Source organism: Phyllobates terribilis, unplaced genomic scaffold, assembly GCF_046119375.1.
Source record: "Phyllobates terribilis strain yellow unplaced genomic scaffold, ASM4611937v1 Scaffold_1__5_contigs__length_1240528914, whole genome shotgun sequence".
Lineage (NCBI taxonomy): Eukaryota > Metazoa > Chordata > Amphibia > Anura > Dendrobatidae > Phyllobates > Phyllobates terribilis.
The window spans coordinates 27,057,143-27,069,258 of record NW_027362761.1 but is presented as its reverse complement, the minus strand read 5'-3'; positions in this window follow the sequence as shown (position 1 = coordinate 27,069,258).

Sequence of the window (12,116 nt, the reverse complement as noted above, 5' to 3'; positions counted from 1 at the left end):
CGCATGAGATATGCCGGAGTGCAGTTGGTGGAACTTACTGGTATGTGATTGTACAGATCTACCAAGTCAGGTAGTAGGTCTGGCCACTGATTTCTCTCCTCTAGTGGTATGGTTTTCAGCAGGTCGATGATGATGTTATTCATCTTTTCACAGAGACCGTTGGTTTGTGGGTGGTACGGTGTATTTCTTATCTTCTTACACCCGTAGAGATGGCAGAACTCTTTGAACAACTCAGCCTCAAAGGCCGGGCCTTGGTCCATCAGCACCTGCTCAGGGTATCCATTGGGTCTGCAGAAACACGCCTGGAACGTTTTTGCTGCTGTCTCTGCCGTCAGGTCTTTGACGGGGGCGACCACCAGGAACCTGGAGTAGTGATCCACCGTGGTCAGGGCATAGGAGTACCCTGACCTGCTGGGTGACAGCTTGACATGGTCCAGGGCCGCGATCTCCAGAGGTCGAGTCATCTTGATGGGTTGCAGGGGTGCCTTCTGTCTGCTGTAGTCTTTTCTTCTGAGGCTACAGGGTCCGCAGTTTCGGCATCACCGCTCAATGGAGCTGCGCATTCCTACCCAGTAGAATCACTTCAGCAGGGTCTCTAGCTTCTTCCAGCCAAAGTGCCCCGCCTGATCGTGGTAGGCCTCCAACACCATTTGGATGTCTGTCTTGGGGACCACTATCTGCCATACCATCTCATGGGTTTTTGGATTGACGTACCTCCGGCACAGCTTCTCACGGTAGATAAACAGCCGGCTTCTCTCGTTCCACAGCTGCTTTGCTTGCAGAGACGCTTCGTTCTCTAGGGAGGAACCTTCTTGGGTTATCAGCTCCTTAATACGGCTGACAACCGGGTCACTGTCCTGGGTCTCTTTCCAGCTGTGGTGAGGCCATGGGTTTAGCGTCTTCCCACCCTGCCTCCTGGAGGCTCGTTGCTCGTGGATCATCCCATTCCGGTGAAAGGCAGCAGGGCCGGCGTCAGCACCCGGGCAAGTGCCGGGGACCTGAGCAGGCAGAGGGGCCCACTGGCGGTCGCGCACCCCGCCGGGCTATGGGCGGAGGAGAGCGCTATGGGCGGAGGAGAGCGGTGTCAGCGCCCGCCCTTCTCTCCCGCTTGCTCAGGGCCCCGGCAACCGGATACTTACCTCTCCCCATGCCTCTGCAGATCCGCTGTCTTCCCGTTCTGCGCTCCCTGTGACGTCTCAGGTCAGAGGGTGCGGTGACGTCTTAACACCGCGCCCTCCCCTGAGCCATCACAGGGAGCGCAAAGCGGGAAGATACCGGTGACGCTGGAGTCCGGACCCAGGCAGCTGCAGCAGGTGAGGAGGAGTGAGTATTTAATTTTTTTTGTTTTAATGTATGGAGGCATGGGGCATAATATGGGGGGGTGACATCATGCATGGGGCATTATAAAGAGAGGGGGGGTGACATCCTGCATGGGGCATTATAAAGAGAGGGGGGGTGACATCCTGCATGGGGCATTATAGAGAGAGGGTGTGACAGCCTGCATGGGGCATAATAGAGAGAGGGGGTGACATCCTGCATGGGGCATTATAAAGAGAGGGGGGGGTGACATCCTGCATGGGGCATTATAGAGAGAGGGGGTGACATCCTGCATGGGGCATTATAGAGAGAGGGGATGACATCCTGCATGGGGCGTTATAGAGAGAGGGGGTGACAGCAGGGCCGGCTCCAGGTTTTTCTGGGCCCCCGGCGAAAGAGTCTCAGTGGGCCCCTTTAATACATACCACGATTCATGATGCACAGATACCGCAGAGAAATATACAGTCATATGAAAAAGTTTGGGCACCCCTATTAATCTTAAGCTTAATGTTTAATAAAAATTGGTGTTTTTGCAACAGCTATTTCAGTTTGATATATGTAATAACTGTTGGACACAGTAATGTTTCGGCCTTGAAATGAGGTTTATTGTACTAACAGAAAATGTGCAATCTGCATTCAAACAAAATTTGACAGGTGCATAAGTATGGGCACCTCACCAGAAAAGTGACATTAATATTTAGTAGATCCTCCTTTTGCAAAAATAACAGCCTCTAGTCGCTTCCTGTAGCTTTTAATGAGTTCCTGGATCCTGGATGAAGGTATTTTTGACCATTCCTCTTTACAAAACAATTCCAGTTCAGTTAAGTTTGATGGTCGCCAAGCATGGACAGCCCTCTTCAAATGATCCCACAGATGTTCAATGATATTCAGGTCTGGGGACTGGGATGGCCATTCCAGAACATTGTAATTGTTCCTCTGCATGAATGCCTGAGTAGATTTGGAGCGGTGTTTTGGATCATTGTCTTGCTGAAAGATCCATCCCCTGCGTAACTTCAACTTTATCACTGATTCTTGAACATTATTATCAAGAATCTGCTGATACTGAGTGGAATCCTTGCGTCCCTCAACTTTAACAAGATTCCCAGTTCCGGCATTGGCCACACAGCCCCAAAGCATGATGGAACCTCCACCAAATTTTACTGTGGGTAGCAAGTGTTTTTCTTGGAATGCTGTGTTTTTTTGCCACCATGCATAACGCCTTTTGTATGACCAAACAACTCAATCTTGGTTTCATCAGTCCACAGGACCTTCTTCCAAAAAGAAATTGGCTTCTCCAAATGTGCTTTTGCATACCTCAGCCGACTCTGTTTGTGGCGTGCTTGCAGAAACGGCTTCTTTCGCATCACTCTCCCATACAGCTTCTCCTTGTGCAAAGTGCGTTGTATAGTTGACCGATGCGCAGTGGCACCATCTGCAGCAAGTTGATGCTGCAGCTCTCTGGAGGTGGTCTGAGGATTGTCCTTGACTGATCTCACCATTCTTCTTCTCTGCCTTTATGATGTTTTTCTTGGCCTGCCACTTCTGGCCTTAACAAGAACTGTCCCTGTGTTCTTCCATTTCCTTACTATGTTCCTCACAGTGGAAACTGACAGGTTAAATCTCTGAGACAGCTTTTTGTATCCTTCCCCGGAACAACTATGATGAATAATCTTTGTTTTAAGATCATTTGACAGTTGTTTTGAGGAGCCCATGATGCCACTCTTCAGAGGAGATTCAAACATGAGAACAACTTGCAAGTGGCCACTTTAAGTAGCTTTTCTCATGATTGCATATAACTGGCTATGAAGTTCAAATCTCAATGAGGTTACAAAACCAAAAAAAGTGCTTTAGTAAGTCAGTAAAAAGTAGGTAGGAGTATTTAAAACAAGAAAATGATAAGGGTGCCCATACTTATGCACCTGTCAAATTTTGTTTGAATGCAGATTGCACATTTTCTGTTAGTACAATAAACCTCATTTCAAGGCAGAAACATTACTGTGTCCAACAGTTATTACATATATCAAACTGAAATAGCTGTTGCAAAAACACCAATTTTTATTAAACATTAAGCTTAAGATTAATAGGGGTGCCCAAACTTTTTCATATGACTGTATATACAGGGTGGTCCAAAAGTAGGTGGACAGAAAGTGTAATAAGGTTATGAAGGGGGAGATTTATCAAACATGGTGTAAAGTGAAACTGGCTCAGTTGCCCTTAGCAACCAATCAGATTCCACTTTTCATTCCTCACAGACTCTTTGGAAAATGAAAGGTGGAATCTGATTGGTTGCTAAGGGCAACTGAGCCAGTTTCACAGATCTAGTTTTCACAGATAGATCTCCCCCAAATCTGTTTTCTTTTCAGATAATTCAGATAACACATAATGGCAAATAATTTAAATACAGATCAAAGAAAATGGATTTTAACAGAGTATTGGAAATCTCAAAATGCTGAGACCGTTAGAGCAAATTGAGTTGAAACATTTGGTACTCAAGCCCCAAAGAGACAAACCATTTACCGCATTCATGACAAATTCAATTCCAATGGCTCAATCCTTAATGCTCCAAAAACTGGTCGACCCAAAACAGTCTGTACAGAAGATAATAAACAACTTTCAGAGTCAAAAAAAGTCCACCAGAGGAGCCTCTTTGGAATTGGGAATTTCACGAGCTTCTATCATGCGAATCCTGAAATCTATTGGGTGGAAAGCTTATCGTCCACGTCTAATTCATGGTGTATTGGAGGATGATCCAGACAGGCGGCTGCAATTTAGTGTTTGATAAATCTCCTCCTTCATAATAACCTTATTACACTTTCTGTCCACCTACTTTTGGACCACCCTGTATATAATACAATGCAAAGATTTCACTTCTTACATTACATGAGCGATATCTATTGTAAATTCCACAACAGCTCAGAAACCAGCGAATCGCTCCACACAGAATACTGGCCCCCATATAACGCCCCATACGGAATACTGGCCCCCATATAAGGCTCCATACGGAATACTGGCCCCCATATAAGGCTCCATACGGAATACTGGCCCCCATATAAGGCTCCATACGGAATACTGGCCCCCATATAAGGCTCCATACGGAATACTGGCCCCCATATAAGGCTCCATACAGAATACTGGCCCCCATATAACGCCCCATACGGAATACTGGCCCCCATATAAGGCTCCATATGGAATACTGGCCCCCATATAAGGCTCCATACGGAATACTGGCCCCCATATAAGGCTCCATATGGAATACTGGCCCCCATATAAGGCTCCATACGGAATACTGGCCCCCATATAAGGCTCCATACGGAATACTGGCCCCCATATAAGGCTCCATACGGAATACTAGCCCCCATATAAGGCTCCATACGGAATACTGGCCTCCATATAAGGCTCCATACGGAATACTGGCCCCCATATAAGGCTCCATACGGAATACTGGCCCCCATATAAGGCTCCATACGGAATACTGGCCTCCATATAAGGCTCCATACGGAATACTGGCCCCCATATAAGGCTCCATACAGAATACTGGCCCCATATAACGCTCCATACAGGATACTGGTCCCCTTATAAAGCTCCATACAGGATACTGGCCCCCATATAATGCTCCATGCAGGCTGTTAACCCCCACATAATGCCCCATACAGGCTGTCCCTCCCATTATGATGCTCCATGCAGGCTGTTCCCCCCACATAAAGCACTATGCAGTCTGTCACCCCTCCTCTTTATAATGCCCCATGCAGGATGTACCCCACCTCTCTATAAGGCCCCATGCAGGATGTCACCCCGCTCTTTATAATGCCCCATGCAGGATGTCACCACCCTCTCTTTATAATGCCCCATGCAGGATGTCACCCCCTCTCTTTATAATGCCCCATGCAGGATGTCACCCCCCTCTCTTTATAATGCCCCATGCAGGATGTCACCACCCTCTCTTTATAAAGCCCCATGCAGGATGTCACCCCCCTCTCTTTATAATGCCCCATGCAGGATGTCATCACCCTCTCTTTATAATGCCCCATGCAGGATGTCACCCCCCCTCTCTTTATAATGCCCCATGCAGGATGTCACCCCCTCTCTCTTTATAATGCCCCATGCAGGATGTCACCCCCCTCTCTTTATAATGCCCCATGAGGGATGTCATCCCCCTTCTCTTTATAATGCCCCATGCAGGATGTCACCCCCTCTCTCTTTATAATGCCCCATGCAGGATGTCACCCCCCCTCTCTTTATAATGCCCCATGCAGGATGTCACCCCCCCTCTCTTTATAATGCCTCATGCAGGATGTCACCCCCCTCTCTTTATAATGCCCCATGCAGGATGTCACCACCCTCTCTTCATAATGCCCCATGCAGGATGTCACCCCCCCTCTCTTTATAATGCCCCATGCAGGATGTCACCCCCCCTCTTTATAATGCCCCATGAAGAATGTCACCCTCCCTCTCTTTATAATGCCCCATGCAGGATGTACCCCCCCCCACTTTATAAGGCCCCATGCAGGCTGTCACCCCCTCTCTCTATAATGTCCCATGCAGGATGTCATCCCCTCTCTCTATAATGCCCCATGCAGGATGTCACGCCCCCTCTCTATAATGCCCCATGCAGGATGTCACCCCCCTCTCTATAATGCCCCATGCAGGATGTCACCCCCTCTCTCTATAATGCCCCATGCAGGCTGTCACCCCCTCTCTCTATAATGCCCCATGCAGGATGTCACCCCCTCTCTCTATAATGCCCCATGCAGGATGTCACCCCCCCTCTCTTTATAATGCCCCATGCAGGATGTCACCCCCCGTCTCTTTATAATGCCCCATGCAGGATGTCACCCCCCTCTCTTTATAATGCCCCATGCAGGATGTCACACCCCCTCTCTATAATGCCCCATGCAGGATGTCACCCCCCTCTCTATAATGCCCCATGCAGGATGTCACCCCCCTCTCTATAATGCCCCATGCAGGATGTCACCCCCTCTCTCTATAATGTCCCATGCAGGATGTCACCCCCTCTCTCTATAATGCCCCATGCAGGATGTCACCCCCCCTCTCTTTATAATGCCCCATGCAGGATGTCACCCCCCCTCTCTTTATAATGCCCCATGCAGGATGTCACCCCCCTCTCTTTATAATGCCCCATGCAGGATATCACCACCCTCTCTTTATAATGCCCCATGCAGGATGTCACCCCCCTCTCTTTATAATGCCCCATGCAGGATGTCACCCCCCTCTCTTTATAATGCCCCATGCAGGACGTCACCCCCCCTCTTTATAATGCCCCATGAAAGATGACACCCCCCCTCTCTTTATAATGCCCCATGCAGGATGTACCCCCCCACTTCATAAGGCCTCATGCAGGCTGTCACCCCCTCTCTCTATAATGTCCCATGCAGGATGTCACCCCCTCTCTCTATAATGCCCCATGCAGGATGTCACCCCCCTCTCTATAATGCCCCATGCAGGATGTCACCCCCCTCTCTGTACAATGCCCCATGCAGGATGTCACCCCCTCTCTCTATAATGCCCCATGCAGGCTGTCACCCCCTCTCTCTATAATGCCCCATGCAGGATGTCACCCCCCCCCTCTCTTTATAATGCCCCATGCAGGATGTCACCCCCCCTCTCTTTATAATGCCCCATGCATGATGGATGTCACCCCCCCCATATTATGCCCCATGCCTCCATACATTAAAAAAAAATAATCAAATACTTACCTCACTCCTCCTCACCTGCTGCAGCTGCTCGGGTCCGGACTCCAGCGTCGCCGGTATCTTCTCGCTCTGCGCTCCCTGTGATGGCTCAGGGGAGGGCGTGGTGTTAAGACGTCACCGCACCCTCTGACCTGAGACGTCACAGGGAGCGCAGAGCGGGAAGACAGCGGATCTGCAGAGGCATGGGGAGAGGTAAGTATCCGGCTGCCGGGGACCTGAGCAAGCGGGAGAGAAGGGCAGGCGCTGACACCGCTCTCCTCCGCCCATAGCGCTCTCCTCCGCCCATAGCCCGGCAGGGTGCGCGACCTCCAGTGGGCCCTTCTGCCTGCTCAGGGCCCCGGCACTTGCCCGGGTGCGCCGGGTGCTGACGCCGGCCCTGCCCTCAAGGACCAAAACAGTGGTAAATCTCTTCCCAACACAGACCTGTAAGGAAGAGTCTTTACCACTCCCACCACATGTTTAACCTCTCCACATAGAGTGGAATAGGTAACCTCCACCGCCAGATACTTGCGGAGTTCTCCATGTATGCTGTAGTATCGGCGTCTCTGCCCCCTGACAGGCAGAGATGCCGTCCCTCTTACCGCCGCGCTCCCGGCCCGGCGTCTTCCAGCTCTCCTGCTGCTGGCGCGCGCAGCTTCCCGGGCACTGTGCTTAGGGCGCACTCCCTCCCTCTTTAAGGGGCCGAGCACGCAGTCCTAAGGTGTCGCCGGCCAATGGCCGGAGGACCTCTCATAGAAAAGGCACCTCCTCCAAAATGGAGGTGCCCGTGCAAGGTTGTAGCTTTGTGTACTAAACTCTGCTTCAGCCCTCAGGTCCCACTGCTAGCCTGACTACTAGTCCAGTTCGCCAGCCTGACTACCAGTCCAGTCCGCCAGCCTGACTACCAGTCCAGTCCGCCAGTCTGACTACCAGTCTTGTCCGCCAGCCTGACTACCAGTCCAGTCTGCCAGCCTGACTACCAGTCCTGTCCGCCAGCCTGACTACCTGTCTCCGCCAGCCAAGTGTACTCTCCAGCCCGACGGTCTGCCTACGATCCAAACCCGCCAGTCTGTCTATGGGTCTGGCTTGCCTGCCTACCCAGAGAACGTACCAGTTACCTTCCGTGCCTATCAGCCAGCCTACCTGGAGGCTCCTGCCAGTTACTTGCGGTGCCTATCAGTCAGCCTACCTGGAAGCTCCTACCAGTTACCTACTGTGCCTATCCGGAGGCTCCTGCCAGCTACCCGTGGGAGTCACCTGCTCTCATACAAGGACAGGCCCAGAGTAGCACCTGGTCCCTCTGCTCAGTCTTTCCCTGGTTCACGGAGATGATTGAGCCGCCGTGCGACCTTGGTCAGTCCGAGTTGAAACCTTGTTATGTCCCTCTGGTCCCTCCTTGCTCCGCAGCACTGAGGTTCCACCACCCGGATCCGTAACATATGCATACGACCCCGACTTTTCCCCCCGAGTGGGTTCTAACCCAGAGATCAATAACCCATGGACGAGGGTCACTGTTAGAATCTATGTTGTTTTACTATCGGCCATCTTGTTGCGGTTTGCTGGCTTGCAGTCTTTTCCTCTGGTGCTGGGTGTCTTGGTCACGTGATCTTTTCACTCTTTATTACTCAGCACCTGTCTCCTATTCCCCGCTGGACATCAGTGTTGTTACGCTTGTTCTTTGGCTTAGTAGCCTGGTTAGTTCTTTGTGCTTAGGACAATTGATATCCTGGGACTTCTTGTTCCACCAGTTTTGTTCCCTTTAATCTTCGTTTCTGCAATTAACTTTTCTGTTAGGAGGTCTCCTGTTTTTGCTCCCAGTCCTTAGATCTTTTAGGGACCCCTTTCCCCTTCCTTCAGGTCTTCTTTTGAGTTCAGTGCAGGAGTGTCGATGGGGCTATTCACAAGGAATAGGGCACCCACCCCAGCGTAGGGTTTAAACTGAGTCTCAGTGCAGGGACAGCTTTTCCCCCCTATTCCTTATTTCTTAGTTGCAGTACATAACAGTATGTCTAGCCACGTTTAAAAAAAAAAAAAGGAAAAAAAGTTTTTTTGTTTTTTTTTTCCTCTTCCTGGGTTTTCTTCAGTATGAGTACCATCCAGGAGCTTGCTCAACACTTGAAAGGGTTGACTCTGGAGGTTGCCGGTCTTCAGCAGTACATGAGTAAATACCCTGCAGAACGCTATGAAGAACCTAAGGTAGGATTACATGAGTGTTTCTCGGGGAAACAACAGGATTTTTTTTCATTTAAAAATGCTTCTTTGTTGCATTTTCGGCTCAGACCTAGATCTTATGGGAGTGAACTACAGCGTGTAGGGATTATTATGTCTATATTGCGTAAAGAACCTCAAATCAGGGCGTTTTCCTTGTCTCCTGATGATCATTGTCTGAGGTCTGTGGAGGAATTTTTAATGCCATGGGTTTGCTGTATGATAATCCTGATCGGGTTACATGAGCTGAGGCAGAGCTCAGATGTCTCAAACAGGGTTCTCTTAATGCTGACAGTTATTGCACCCTGTTCAGACGATGGTCTGCAGAGGTCAGGTGGAATGACCCTGCATTCAAGTTTCAGTTTCTGGCAGGCTTGAGTGAAAGGGTTAAAGATTTGCTCATTGCATTCCCTGCACCTGATACTCTGCAAGTTGCCATGCAGTTAGCTATCCGTGTGGATAGAAGGTTGAGGGCCAGACAGAATGAGGAGAAGCTTCCTGTCTTGCTGGATTCTGTTTCTCACGATATTTCTGCCGACACTGGGGAACCTACGCAGGTGGGGGCAATGTCATTTTGTTCCAAGGAGAGGGACAGGAGGTTCTCTGAGGGACTTTGCTTGTATTGCGATAAGGCTGATAATTTTTTAAAGCAATGCGAGGTTCGCTTAAGGAAGGAAAAAAATGGTCAGTAGAAATAACACTCCCACTCCCATTGTGTTTTTACGTTCTGCTGGGGTGTTTTTTCCAGGTAATACCACCTGTCAGGGTCGTTCGATTGAGTTTCAGGTTATACTCTTCTGTTCCCATCCAGACCCCTCTGTTCCTCTCAAGATGCCTCTGTTCTCCTTCAGACTGCTCTGTCCTCTTCAGACTCCTCTGTCCTCTTCAGACTACTTAATCCCCTCCAGACACCTCTATTCTCCTCCAGGCTCCTCTGTTCCCCTCCATACTCTTCTGTTCCCCTGCATACTCCCCTATTCTCCTCCATACTCTTCTGTTCCTCTCCAGACTCCTCTGTTCCTCTCCAGACTCCTCTGTCCTCTCCAGACTCTTCTGTCTTCTCCAGACTCCTTTCTTGCCCCCCAGACTCCTCTGTTGCTCCAGACTCCTCTGCTGCTCCAGACTCCTCTGTTGCCCCCCAGATTCCTCTGTTGCCCCCCAGACTCCTCTGTTCAACTCCATACTCTTCTGTTCCGATCGAGACCTCTCTGTTGCTCTCCAGAAGCCTCTGTTCTCCTTCAGATTCATCTTTCCTCCCCAGACTCCTCTGTCCTCCCCAGACTCCTCTGGTCTCCCCAGACTCCTCTGTCGTCTCCAGACTCCTCTGTTCCCCTCCAGACTTCTCTGTTCCCTTCCAGATACCTCTGTCTCTTCCAGATTCCTCTGTCCCCTCCAAACTCCTCTGTTCCCCTCCATACTCCCCTATTCTCCTCCATACTCTTCTGTTCCCATCCAGACCCCTCTGTTCCTCTAAAGACACCTCTGTTCTCCTTCAGACTCCTCTGTCCTGTACAGACTCCTCTGCCCTATCCAGACTCCTCTCCAAACTCCTCTGTCGTCTCCAGACTCCTTTTTTCATCTCCAGACTCCTCTTTTCATCTCCATACTCCTCTGTTCCCCTCCAGACTCTTCTGTTCTCCTCCATACTCCTCTGTTATCCTCCATGCTCTTTTGTCGTCCTACAGACTCCTCTGTCCTATCCAGACTCCTTTGTCCTTTCCAAACTCCTCTGTCGTCTCCAGACTCCTCTGTCCCCTTCAGACTCCTCTGTTCTCCTCCATACTCTTCTGTCCTCCTTCAGACTCCTCTGCCCTCTCCAGACTCCTCTGTCCTCTCCAAACTCCTCTGTCGTTTCCAGACTCCTCTTTTCATCTCTATACGCTTCTGTTCTCCTCCATACTCTTCTGTTCCCCTCCAGACTCTTCTCTTCTCCTCAATACTCCTCTTTTCTCCTCCATACTCTTCTGTTCCCATCCAGACTCCTCTGTTGCTCTTCAGAATCCTCTGTTCCCCTCAAGACTCCTCTATTCCCCTCCAGATTCCTCTGTCCCCTCCAGACTCCTCTGTCCCCTCCAGACTCCTTAATCCTCTCCAGACTCCTCTGTTCCCCTGACTCCTCTGTCTTCTCCAGACCCCTCTGTTCTCCTTCAGACTCCTCTGTCCTACTTTGAACTTTTTTGTTCCTCTCTAGACCCCTATGTCCTCTCCAGACTCCTGTTTTCTCCTCAGGACTCCTCTGTCCCCTCCAGACTCCTCTGTCTTCTCCAGACTCCTCTGTGCCCTCCAGACTTCTCTGTCCTCCTTCAGACTCCTCTGTCCTCTCAAGACTCCTCTTCTGTTCCCCTCCAGACTCTTCTGTTCCCCTCCAGACTTTTCTGTCTCCTCCAGATTCCTCTGTTCACTCCAGACTCCTCTGTCCCCTCCAGACTCCTATGTTCTCCTCCAGACTCCTATGTTCTCCTCCAGACTCCTATGTTCTCCTCCAGACTCCTCTTTTCTCCTCCATACTCCTCTGTTCTCCTCCATACTCCTCTGTTCCCCTCCAGTTTCCTCTTCTCCCCTCCAGACTCCTCTGTTCCCCTCCAGACTCCTCTGTTCCCGTCCAGATTCCTCTGTCCCCTCCAGATTCCTCTGTCCCCTCCAGACTCCTGTCCCCTTCAGACTCCTCTGTTCTCCTCCATACTCTTCTGTCCTCCTTCAGACTCCTCTGCTCTCTCCAGACTCCTCTGTCCTCTCCAAACTCCTCTGTCGTCTCCAGACTCCTCTTTTCATCTCTATACACTTCGGTTTTCCTCCATACTCTTCTGTTCCCCTCCAGACTCTTCTCTTCTCCTCAATACTCCTCTTTTCTCCTCCATACTCTTCTGTTCCCATCCAGACTCCTCTGTTGCTCTTCAGAAT